Source organism: Petromyzon marinus, chromosome 49 (genome assembly GCF_048934315.1).
Source record: "Petromyzon marinus isolate PM22_M1 ecotype Great Lakes invasive population chromosome 49, UKy_Petmar_22M1.pri1.0, whole genome shotgun sequence".
NCBI classification, from domain to species: domain Eukaryota; kingdom Metazoa; phylum Chordata; class Hyperoartia; order Petromyzontiformes; family Petromyzontidae; genus Petromyzon; species Petromyzon marinus.
The window spans coordinates 631,340-644,088 of record NC_133715.1 but is presented as its reverse complement, the minus strand read 5'-3'; the positions used below and the strand labels follow the sequence as shown (position 1 = coordinate 644,088).

The following is a 12,749-nucleotide window of genomic DNA, read 5'->3' as shown; positions in this document are numbered from 1 at the left end:
AGGGAGGTCGAACTTGTGATGATTTTGTTGGTTTTTGTAGTTAGGCTATTAGTAGGGTCATTTTTAATTTTTGAGTAACTACCATCATTGAGAAGGTCCTTAATTTTATTGTTGTATGAGTTTTTATCTATAATTACAGTGGCATTGCTCTTGTCGGCTGAGAGGATGACTATATCACGTCTCTCTTTTAATTTCGCGAGTTCAGAGCGTTCATCTTTGCTGATGTTGCTAACGGATTTCTTAGCATTCTTAACAATAGTAGCTATTTCAGCTCTCGCGACGTCTGCTTGGATGTGTCCTATACCTTTTGAGGGCTACATCGACCTGAGAAATGATATCATCTATCGGTATATGTTTTGGGGTGACAGCGAAATTTAGTCCTTTGGCCAATACTGTTTTCAGATTGTCCAAAATCGGGGTGCTACTCTGATTGATAACAATTTTGTTAGCTGTGATCTGTGGAACCGGGTTTTTCTTTGATAGGTGGTTGAACTTAGCAATTAGGTTAGCTTTGCATTTGATTGAAAGTGAATCGACAGAAGAAGCAGTCATGTTGTCTACGTGGTTCCAATCAGAAGGTGACATTTTTTGTGTTGACGTTAAATGAGCTTGTAGGAGAGTCCTGTCTAAAGTATCGAGTTCAAAACGGAGTAGCCTTATCCTCTCTGAGATTAAAGAGAGGCTGGCCTTAAACAGAATCTGTTTAGAGTTCGGTGAGGACACAGCAGCAGAAGTGAGTGTGAAGGCGAGGTGTATTATCTTGTGGTCGCGGAATCTTTTGAGGAAGGTCAGCATCTCGATGAGCTGTGACTTCTTGTCCCGTTGTCTGTTAAAAGCTCTAACAGATAGGTGAAAACCCTCCCCGTAGAGGCTATCAATTCTAGATTTGAAGCTTTCGTGACTGCAAGGATCCATACTCTTTGGTTCTATTTGGTAAAGTCACGTAGGTAAAAAAATAATAACAATAATAACAACACAAGCAGCCTTCATCAGGTGAAGGGACCAGCCTGTCTCGAAGACTGTGCTGGAGTGAAACAGAGCCAAGCTCAGACTGCGGCCTTTAAGCCGTGTGAGAGGGATTAAGGTGCCTCGACAAAGGAATTAGCGTAAAAAATAGCATTTGATTGGCGGACTTAGCATGATGAAAGGTGTAGCACGCGGCAGTGCACCTTTAAGCTGTGTGAGAGGGATTAAGGTTCCTTGACAAAGGAATTGGCGTAAAAATTAGCATTTGATTGGCGGACTTAGCATGATGAAAGCTGTAGCACAGTGATCGGCACTGGCAGTGCACCAGCCAGTGCTGCGAAAGTTTGGGGTACCACTACTTGAAAAAATATACTGTACCAATGAAAATTAGTTTAATGTTTAGTTCGATTTAGAACATCTTTCCAATGGTTGCTTAATTTGAAACCATCTTCTCGGTTGAAATTGTGTCTGTGTTTGTAGATCTGAATTGCCTCGAACAAATCTCTGATAAAAACCTGTGGGTTTGCAAAGAACCTTGGTATCGGAGAAAATTATATCGTGATCACCCACAGCGTTGTAACAGTGATCGGCCACGGCAGAAGAATTCGTTCTGCCGTGTTTCAAATCTGATTTGTGCTCGCGAATTCGGTCAGTTGTACCTGCGGTGATTGCTATATCGGGGAGACGAAGCGACATGTCTCTGGTGGAGGTGGTGGTGGAGAGGGTGGTGGAGGTGGAGTGGGTGAAGGTGGTGGTGGTGGTGGAGTGGGTAGAGGTGGTGGTGGTGGAGAGGGTGGAGGTGGTGGTGGTGGTGGTGGAGAGGGTGGTGGTGGTGGAGAGGGTGGAGGTGGTGGAGAGGGTGGAGGTGGTGGAGGTGGTGGAGGTGGTGGTGGTGGAGAGGGTGGTGGTGGTGGTGGAGAGGGTGGTGGTGGTGGAGAGGGTGGAGGTGGTGGAGAGGGTGGTGGTGGTGGAGAGGGTGGAGGGGGTGGTGGTGGAGGGGATGGTGGTGGTGGTGGAGAGGGTGGAGGTGGTGGTGGAGAGGGTGGAGGTGGTGGTGGAGAGGGTGGAGGTGGTGGTGGAGAGGGTGGAGGTGGTGGTGGAGAGGGTGGAGGTGGTGGTGGAGAGGGTGGAGGTGGTGGTGGAGAGGGTGGAGGTGGTGGTGGAGAGGGTGGAGGTGGTGGTGGAGAGGGTGGAGGTGGTGGGGGTGGAGGTGGTGGTGGTGGAGAGGGTGGTGGTGGTGGTGGAGAGGGTGGTGGTGGTGGTGGAGAGGGTGGTGGTGGTGGAGAGGGTGGTGGTGGTGGTGGAGAGGGTGGTGGTGGTGGTGGAGAGGGTGGTGGTGGTGGTGGAGAGGGTGGTGGTGGTGGTGGAGAGGGTGGTGGTGGTGGTGGAGAGGGTGGTGGTGGTGGTGGAGAGGGTGGTGGTGGTGGTGGAGAGGGTGGTGGTGGTGGAGAGGGTGGTGGTGGTGGAGAGGGTGGAGGGGGTGGTGGTGGTGGAGAGGGTGGAGGGGGTGGTGGTGGTGGAGGGGATGGTGGTGGTGGTGGTGGAGGGGATGGTGGTGGTGGTGGTGGTGGAGGGGATGGTGGTGGTGGTGGTGGTGGAGGGGATGGTGGTGGTGGTGGTGGTGGAGGGGATGGTGGTGGTGGTGGAGGGGGTGGTGGTGGAGGGGGTGGTGGTGTAACAGATAACCGACAGCAAGATGTCAACTGAGGTCCCTAATATCCCCCTCCAAGGGTTAGCCACAAATAAAGAAATGTCTGCTTATTTATGTTATCATTTATTTTCTCCACAACAACACGAATGGTTATTTAGTTTTATGTATTTTAGAGTTCTGCGTCCATGTAGGAATCCTATATAACGGAGAGTTGTCCATGCCTGATTAATATCTGGCAGCATTGGTTCAGGCAAACTTGACTGTTGATGGGACATCATATCAAAATCGGTCCAGAGAAGGGCCGCGTGGCCGATGAGATGTGTAAAGATACCCGTTCGTATTATGCGTAGGGACAGAAGTGTGAAGTGTGTATTCTCTGGCCCCAGTGTAAAGCATTGTTTGTGCCTGGCGACTCCCGCTCGACTGTGCCTGCGTGGGCTTGTTCACGTCTCTGATCGTGCGCGCGTGCTGTCCTTGCGCAAGGGGTTCACTCTTATTGATCTCTGGTGCGCGAGCCTGCACTGCCTTTGCGGCCCTGTTGCCGTAAAATCGATTGCCGAACGTTCGCGTGGCCTGCCGCTCTGCATACAAGGCGGCACATTTAGACGAGAGTGGTTTTAGAGCAGCGAGATTAAGTCGTTGCCGGTGCATGGGATATTTGAAACTCGAGCTGCCATGAATAATGCACGAGACGTGCTGGAACACTGCAAGTGTGCACCCCCCACGGAGGATTGCTCACCGGGGTACAGTAATCGCAGCGCGATGTGAAGTCCACGCGCTGCGGTCCTGATACGGCTGCCGCCTCTGTGGAGATTTCTCCAGCATAATTGATTCCGATTTTGTGTTCCCCCTCACCTCTGTTTTTCATTGCTTTGCTTTGGTTTCCCCAGTTTGCTCCATTGCTGATTTTTTGTTATATATACAGTATTATGTTACTGGCATTGGCCAAACATCCCAATGCTGCAAAAAACAACCTGCAAGTTACGCAGTTGTGATTATGCAGCAGCGATGGCGGTGGCATCGTCACCCACGACTGCGGCAAGCATAACAGGACCCTGCTGAGAACGAGGAGTGTGTAGAAGTGTCCTGACTAAACGAGCGCAAATAACGATGTTCATAATTCACGAGCCACATGATAGCTTCTCCAGATCGGCAGGGCTTTGGATTAAACTCGCTGGCCAGGGTTGGCGCTGACCCATTATTAGAATAATATGAAGAATTGAAATGTTTAGGAATGGGTAAAACATTATTTTTCATACTTTGATACTGGCAAAACGGTCTCATAGATATAACTGCTCAACCTTAACTATAAGTGTTCTGATAGTGCCTTGTCTTTGTACTTTTCGCTTTTTGGTGGTGGCGTTCTCTGCTCTGACACTGGTGGTGAGACTAGACTCTAAAGAAGGCTGTCTCCGGTGTAGGCGAATCAGTTTCAAAGACGATGCATAAATTATAGCATATTTGTTTGCATGTTTCACTACAAGTGCGTGTGTTTTAATGCAGACTTGATTCCTTAGAAAAGGTATCTATTTGGTGTTTGTACATCTTAAACCCAGAAAGGGTAAGCCTATTCTTACTTTTCATACTTTGATACTGGCAAAAAAGGTCCCGTAGATAATGTAATGTACGGCCCTTTTTGCAGTCCTCCGCTGGATGAAGGAATCCCAATGCTGACGCTTATGAGAGTTATTTGACCATACTTCACCTCGCTGGCCAGTTCATCATGGTTTAAAGAGGGGTCCAGCGCTGATTCAGATCAAATGTGCCACTGATGTCTGCAGTGAGCAGGACTCAAAGTCAGGTTGAGTTGCTTGTGGAGTGACATTGCGGGATGTCCCTGTGCAGTGCCGGCCCTAGAGAGGCACGGCGTGCGGTGTAACGACATCGCGGATGCCACAATGGTGTGGGTGTCGTACTGGCCCTAGAGGGGCCAGGTGAGTGCTGATTGATAGCGCTAGATGGCACCACGCTTGGCGTGCAGTGCCAGCCCTACAGGACAGGGTGTGGGAGCGCCGGCCGTAGGAATGAGGTTACAGAAGGCCATGGCACTCTGGTTGACCCGAGAGGACACGTGACCAGTTAAGCCTATAAAGGGGCCCCAAGTGGGGGCTAGGGGTGGTCACGTGGTCAGGGTCCAGATCCTGCTGTAGGATTCTGGAAGGTGGTCGTGGCCAAGGGCAGAGCCAGCCACGCCGTAGAGAATATAAACCGGGTCCCCCAGAAGGGCCGGGGTTGTTGTTCATCCTGAAGAAACCTTCGTCTACGTTCTACGTTCCTCCGAGTCTCCAACGCGTGGACCTGGACCCGGGCTGTGGTCCGGTCCGTCGTCGCTAGTTACATTGTAATTAGTGTAGTTAGCATGGTGGTCATCACCATAGGATGTTATTATGTTAAGGGACAGTTACCCCATGTGTTGGTGTTAAATAAATGTTTCCTCCAAATGTACGTCTGCGACTCAGTTGAACTCACTACACATAGGTGTTGTATTTCGATTTAAAGCTTTCGTGACTGCAATGATTCATCTTCTTTGGTTCTTTCGGTAAAGTCACGTAGAATGAGAATAAAATAATAAATTGATAAAATAAAATAACACAATAATATTCTCACGACGTTTCGGCCACAACACAAGCGGCCTTCATCAGGTGAAGGGGCGAGACTGTCTGGTAGGACAGCGCTGGAGTGAAAGAGCCACGTTCAGATCACGGCCTTTAAGCTGCGTGAGAGGAACAAAGCGCCTTGACAAAGGAATTAGCATATAATTTAGCATTGAAATGGCTGAATGATTAGCTTGTGACTGGTCACAGAAATAGCTATGTTAAAAGTTAAGGCATACACATCCGCAGAGGCACCCATTGTTAAAGGAATTAGCATAGAATTTAGCATTGAAATAGCTAAGTTAAGGCATACACATCCGCAGAGGCACCCCTTGACAATGGAATTAGCATAGAATTTAGCATTGAAATAGCTGAGTGATTAGCTTGTAACTGCTACAGAAATAGCTACGTTAAAGTCAGAGCATACACATTCACCGAGGCACTTAGTACAAATCAAACAGGAGAATTTAGCATTGAAATAACTAGGCGAATTTAGCATTGAAATAGGGGATCAGAGGAGGAACAGAGGAGGGGGAGAGAGACAGCTGCGAGGCCCTAGTATACTCCATGTTGTAAAACTATACCATTATGGTATAGTTTTATCGTCCGTCTGAACGGGGCCCGTAGCTATCCGTGGTGCTGAAATTTGAGGGTAAGAATCCACCCATTTTTTCGCCATAGAGCATTGTGATATATAACGACTTATTGTTGGTAGCTTAGCTGATTGGAGAATATAGAGTTTATTGATAACATGAAGGTAATTTATATTTTAGTTTTTATTGGTTCACTATATAGTACTGTGAATAGCTCAGATGTGTAGTCATTTCTGTGACCAGTCACTAGCTAATCACTCAGTTATTTCAATGCTAAATTCGCCTAGTTATTTCAATGCTAAATTCTCCTGTTTGATTTGTACTAAGTGCCTCGGTGAATGTGTATGCTCTGACTTTAACGTAGCTATTTCTGTAGCAGTTACAAGCTAATCACTCAGCTATTTCAATGCTAAATTCTATGCTAATTCCATTGTCAAGGGGTGCCTCTGCGGATGTGTATGCCTTAACTTAGCTATTTCAATGCTAAATTCTATGCTAATTCCTTTAACAATGGGTGCCTCTGCGGATGTGTATGCCTTAACTTAGCTATTTCAATGCTAAATTCTATGCTAATTCCTTTAACAATGGGTGCCTCTGCGGATGTGTATGCTTTAACTTTTAACATAGCTATTTCTGTGACCAGTCACAAGCTAATCATTCAGCCATTTCAATGCTAAATTATATGCTAATTCCTTTGTCAAGGCGCTTTGTTCCTCTCACACAGCTTAAAGGCCGTGATCTGAACGTGGCTCTTTCACTCCAGCGCTGTCCTACCAGACAGTCTCGCCCCTTCACCTGATGAAGGCCGCTTGTGTTGTGGCCGAAACGTCGTGAGAATATTATTGTGTTATTTTATTTTATCAATTTATTATTTTATTCTCATTCTACGTGACTTTACCGAAAGAACCAAAGAAGATGAACATAGGTGTTGTGCTAACCGTTGTACCACGACCACAATTTTTAGCATAGCATTTAAATACTGCAAGTATCTCCAAGATGCTATCCAGTGCGAGTATGCAAAAATACACGACACGTCCAAACACTGAAACAATTCAAATAAGTTGGGTAGATTGAGCAGCGCAACAACACCTGTGCACGGGCGTCTCGACCACCGTAACCCCACACGGACGGGAAGTGCAAGGATTCGGACGTCAATAACGTCTCTACTTCACTAACTCCAGAGAGGAACTCGGAGTAACATTTTGGATGGAGGCAGAGGGTGGGTATGTAGATTTTTCCAACGGTGAACATAAGTGCCAACTGATGCCCCTTTTGAGCATTGGGTCACTGACTTGTGAATACAACTTTCATTATAAGCCATGAAAACAACTTAAACACAGGAATGCATATTTGGATCTATATCACACGAGGGTCTTTGACCTCTAGGAACACGGTCATTTCGAGGCTTAAAACTTCATTCCAGGAGACAAAGTCCTTGGCCAATTAGTGGCTTTTTAACAAGCCAATTAGAAATGAGGCAATCTACATTTTAATCACTCTTTTAATCACTTATCTGTTATTCATGCTCGCACTGCTCCAGCCTGACCCACAGCCTCCATTCCAAAATAGGTCGTTGCCTGAGATGAATCTACATTTCACATGGAAGGATTTTTATGGTCTCAGCCCGATCACTGATGACGATATGGAAAACACAGAAACGTGTTTTTTCTCCATTTAATTCGACCTCGTCCGTTTCCTTAGTGTCGGCATGGATAATTATATCAGATGAGTGACGGTGCATGTTAGGTTAAAGAGGCCAATTTAAAGAAGACAGACCTTGTGTAGTACAGCCGCTTCCCTAGGCCATCGGGTAGGCTGTGATATGTGTGTGTGTTTTTTTGGGATTGTACCGCATATTAGGTGTGATGTCCACAATCACGGTGTACAGCACAACCACAGGAAACCCTTGCAGTCGATAAATGCACTAGCGACCGGCAACAGCCCCTGTGCAGTTTCTATCAGCTTTGGTGTCAAACTCCATGGGAGGTGAATTACTTGGGTTTCCTCATGGTGGGGATCAATCTCCAGGCTCTAATTTTTGGAGACGAAATTATAATAATAAGTCTTTCTATATTTTTGGTCACAAAATACATGGACTCCATTATATTTGTGTGGAATTGAGCTTTGTAGTCCTTTTGAGAGCATCGCTAACATGTAGACCAGTGGCCCCGGTCATGAGACGCAGCGTAAATTGCTGGGGAGTGGTGGCGTTGAGGTTTGTTGAGCACACTGCAGCACTGTCCCAGCCACTGCTGTTCTATTCGTGGCTGTGTTGTAGCTGTTATTAAACCTCGGCTCTGCCTCCTCTCGGGGAAAAAAAAAACTAACACCAATTGCCTTTTTTGTAGTGATATAATAGAATCTTAGCATTGAGCTCACGGTTTTGCAACATTGATCCATGTAAACATCTGAACAAAGAGTGTGTGCCCATCTTGAAGTGCGGGATTCCTTGTTGCCACGGTGGCTCTGGCCGCTCGCACTCCGCCAGGTTGCAGCTCCATGCATCATTTATGACAGTGACTGCATTGGGCACGGTGCATCGGTGTGCTCTCTTGGGGACGGGCGTATTGTATTACCAGCGTCTCGATTCATATATATTTTTAAAATTAACTTATAAAAGCAATGCGTTGAGGTGTAGAGGCTACCGAAGAGCCTTGCAAAAGAGGTAACTCAAGGAGATATGCAAATGGGATAAAAGCACCCGACACCCACAGGTGCAACAGGAGTGTGTGGTGTTGTTGCTGCATTGTTGAAAGACGAGCAAAGGTTAAGTTGCATGTAAGAGGGAACAGTTTCCACAGGACTAGGAAAAGGACATGAACGTACATTACGTAATCGTTTGAGGAAAAATAGCGTGATAACCAAAGGGTTAAGGTTACTGAGCATTCCAAGTTTTGGGCTCGCTGGAGTGTTGCAGTATACAGCTAAGCATTTAGAAGTGCATTTAAGGAGAAACGAGTGCAAGCGCTGGGCACGGAGTGGTTGTTAGTGGGCAGCGTGTGCAGTCGTAAGTAAGGTGAGCGGAATTTTTTAAAATTCGTAAAATGACATTCGATGGGCAGTGAGAGCAAAGAGCTGCCGGAGTGGGCTGAGGTGAGAACTGGTGTTTAGCTGCGGTGTATTTTAATTATCTGTCTCTCCATTGCTCCGCTTGACTATTTGGTTACTAAACCATGGCTTGGACAGGGACTGAAAGGGGGACGTATGAATCTAAATTTCTCATTTGCGCCGGAAAGATGCTTTTAATTTGTGGATGTTGCACACTTGTCTTTGGGTGCCATGGTTGTGAGATTAACTACCTTGCCTGGTGGACAGGAAATCGTGGGTTCTATTCTGACCTCAACGCCTGTATATTTGGAGTTTGCATGTTCTCCTCATGGTCGCGTGGATTTTTCTCTGGGTCCTCCGGTTTTTCCCTCCACATTTAGATTCTACATCACTCGTTTATAGTATTTGGCTACTATACATTTCCACATGATGATATCAGCCACTTCATTGAGCTATCATTTGTGATAGCCAGGTCGCTTCTGAAAAATATCTATGTAGTTCATTGGGCCTTACCTGGTAAAAAAGACAGTCTTGGCCCTGGCATTTTTAGACGTGGGCAGTTTGACGTGATTTAGACATGGAGGCTGCGGTGATGAGTGGGGTGGAGAGTGGCAGGGGTACGGAGAAAGGCACTGATGTGGAATCCCCCAGAGGCTGGTGACCGGAGGCCACGTGTGGTTGTAATGTGAGACCCGACCGTTTTTTTCTGATTTTAGGTTGGGGACAATCTTGACTTTTCATGGCCTGAAGCATGTGTAGTCTCACCTCCTGGCTCCTCTTATCCGTAGCGCCTTTACTCCTAGTATGGCAGGTTTCACCACCGTTCAGTTTTTGTGGATATCGTGGCTAGGGTAGGTAGTTTGAATTTCATATATATTTTTTGCCAGTAACATTTTATAATGTACGTATTTGTTCATAATTAGGGGATAATTGTGCTTCATTTCATCAATAGATATATAGATACTCTTAGCTAATGATACGGGCATTTTGAATTGCGCTTGTAAGAATAAATGTTTTTATTTGTTAGTCGTCCCTAAATAGGTTCACGTGATCCCTGCAGTTGCTCGGGGCCGAATTGCAATGATCCACAAGGGAGGGAGGTGCACACCACCACAAGTCTCTCTTGCCAACGTCAATGTAGCAATACGAGTGACGGACAGCGCAGCGACAAACCAAACGCAACAGGGCAAATAAAGAGATGTACAACTAGGTACTACGTGCCAAGACCAACTGGAGAATCTATTGAAATTGAGAGAAATAAAAATGTATTTTAACCGTTCTGATAGCAACAGTCTTAATGCTGCTTGGAAGTGTATTATATTATCAAGTAATACACTCTTTAATTGCATGCCTAATACAGGTCACCATACATCGATGGTGATTAACTGTGAGCGGTCAATAACAGGTATTGCGATTTTTTTTGACCTATAAATGCCAGAATGTACATACATAATCTATGGTGATGAACTGTGAATAACCCAACTAATAATGGATAGCCATTGTAATATTACATGCCTACATTAACCCCTTTCTCTGGTCTTCGCACCGAATTGGCTCCGTGACAACATCACATTTATTCCTTTTAAGAGTGAAAGAGGAGGAGGATTTCTCTGCAACTCTGGCTTTCGCCTGGTGAGGCTGGTTGTAATTACTAGCGAAACGTCATACTCAAATTCTAAGTTTTGTGAGTTTACTTCAACACACCAGTGTGAAAACTAGGGACAAGGCTTGGGCATGTGCTCAGAAAAGTAATTTGGTAAATGACTGGCTAGAATACAGGATTTTAAGGAATAGATGCGTCAAAAAAATACGGCATGAAAAAATGCTTACTTTTCCTCCACTCTTCCTGGAATCACATGGAAATGCCAGGATCTTCTGGAAAACAATCAAATTTATCGAAAAGGCATCCAAAACAGATAATCTGCCCATTGAGCTTAACCGAAATGGGGGATATTTTTCAGAGCCCCAAAAAATAGTGGACAATTTTAACCTGAATTTTTCTGAAGCTGGGTGACCTTTTTGATAATGTATTGGGAGTCACCCCTGCTCATGCAAATTCCAACACCCCTGTCCAAACATCAAACGAATTTAGTTTCCATACAATCCACGAAGGTAGTGTTCTGAAACAACTGTCCTACCTCAAAGGGTCCTCCTCTACCGGAGCAGATAGTATTCCTGTCTTTGCTCTACTAACTGTTGGTCACCTAATATACAAACCTATAGCCCATACTTTCAACCTGTCCATCAAAGAAGCATCAGTATCTCTAGAATGGAAACATTCCTATGTTCGTCCACTTCACAAAGGGGGCCCTAAAGATGATCCAAATAGCTACCGACCAATCTCAATTTTGTCCCCGTTGATTAATTTATTTTTTTATTATTGAACTACCAAATTAAAAAATACAGCACCACATCTGCTGCATTCGACTCTCTGAACCACATTTACAGTAGCCTTGATAATAAGAAGTACTGCGCCAGTATTTTCCTTGACTTGTCCAAAGCCTTGGATACAGTAGACCACAACACCCTGCTTGGTAAACTAAGTTGCCTCCGTTTCTCCAAACACGCAGTCGAATGGTTAAAAATTACCTCTCTTCTCGCACCTAAACTGTTTTCACAGATGGTTGGAGGTCAAACAGTGTTAAGATAACAAAAGGGGTTCCACAGGGTTTCATCCTCGGCCCCCTCTTGTTTTCTCTTTATGTCAATGACTTGGGCATTGACCTGGATCATTCCAGGGTAAATCTTTTTGCAGATGACACAATACTGATTACTGCTGGCCACTCTCCGGATGACGTGATTGCTAAGCTCCAGGGTGATTTCAACAAACTACAACATCAGCTAGTTGCTCTTAAACTAGTCCTGAATACCTCCAAAACCAAGGTCCTATGCTTTTCACCAGGACTATTTTTTCCCCAATTACAATTCCTTAAATAATTATCAAATAGAGCAAGTCAAGATCTATAAGTATCTTGGGGTCATCCTTGATTCAAAACTGAATTTTGAAGATCACATTGATTATATTGGTAAAAAGACAAAAATGAAAATTGGTTTTCTGTATCGACACAAGCACTGCTCCCCCCTATGTTCTGTTTGGAATTGATAAAAGCTACCATACTGCCTCTACTTGATTACGGTGATATCGTATATAAATCAGCCACCAGTACTGTCCTGAAGAAGCTTGACTCAATTTATCACTCGGCCTTAACATTTGCATTGAACTGCCCATATAGGACCCACCACTGTGATCTCTACATTGGGTAAAACTTAACATCTCTTAATGTTCGACGGCTTGTGTATCAGATCTTATTTATTCACGATGTACTTGCAAAAAAATCCGCAGACTACCTGCCTTATCTCCTCTCTGTTTCGCTCATTTACCAGCTTCACATTCCTTATTGCCAACAAATACTGGAGGAAGGGCCTTTGCTATTGATGCCCCTAGGGTCTGGAATGCTATTGCCAATAAACTGCAACTTGGATCACTACCTGTGAGATCTTCACTCAAAACTGTTCTAGAGGAGTTGTACACCCCTAGCTGCCACTGCGATTCAGTGGCCTGAAATAAAATGTTTTGCTCCGGATGACCGCTGCAAAGTATTATCTTGTGTTTTGATTATAGTGTGCTGATCTTAAAGGTGCATTGAGAATTTTTGATACTCCTACTAATACTCCTGCTGTTATGGAGTGACTCATGCAGCCAACTATGGCTGCAAAGTTGGTAGTACATGTTATGTACAGTGAGGGGAAAAAAATATTTGATCCCCTGCTGATTGTGTACGTTTGCCCACTGGCAAAGAAATGATCAGTCTATAATTTTAATGGTAGGTTTATTTGAACAGTGAGAGACAGAATAACAACAACAAAATCCAGAAAAACGCATGTCAAAAATTTTAT

The 12,749-nt window shown here is 45.1% G+C and overlaps 1 protein-coding gene and 1 long non-coding RNA gene across 11 annotated transcripts in view; both read left to right on the top strand.

Annotated features, from left to right (window-relative positions):
- The window catches only part of LOC116952896 (clathrin coat assembly protein AP180-like), a 229,334-nt gene that overhangs the window by 123,970 nt on the left and 92,615 nt on the right, over positions 1–12,749 (top strand). The gene's annotated exons all lie outside the window — the stretch shown is intronic.
- Positions 2,647–7,724, top strand: LOC142931110 (uncharacterized). The gene is made up of 2 exons (XR_012947123.1): positions 2,647–5,095; positions 6,730–7,724. It is a non-coding gene; the product is annotated as an uncharacterized LOC142931110 (long non-coding RNA).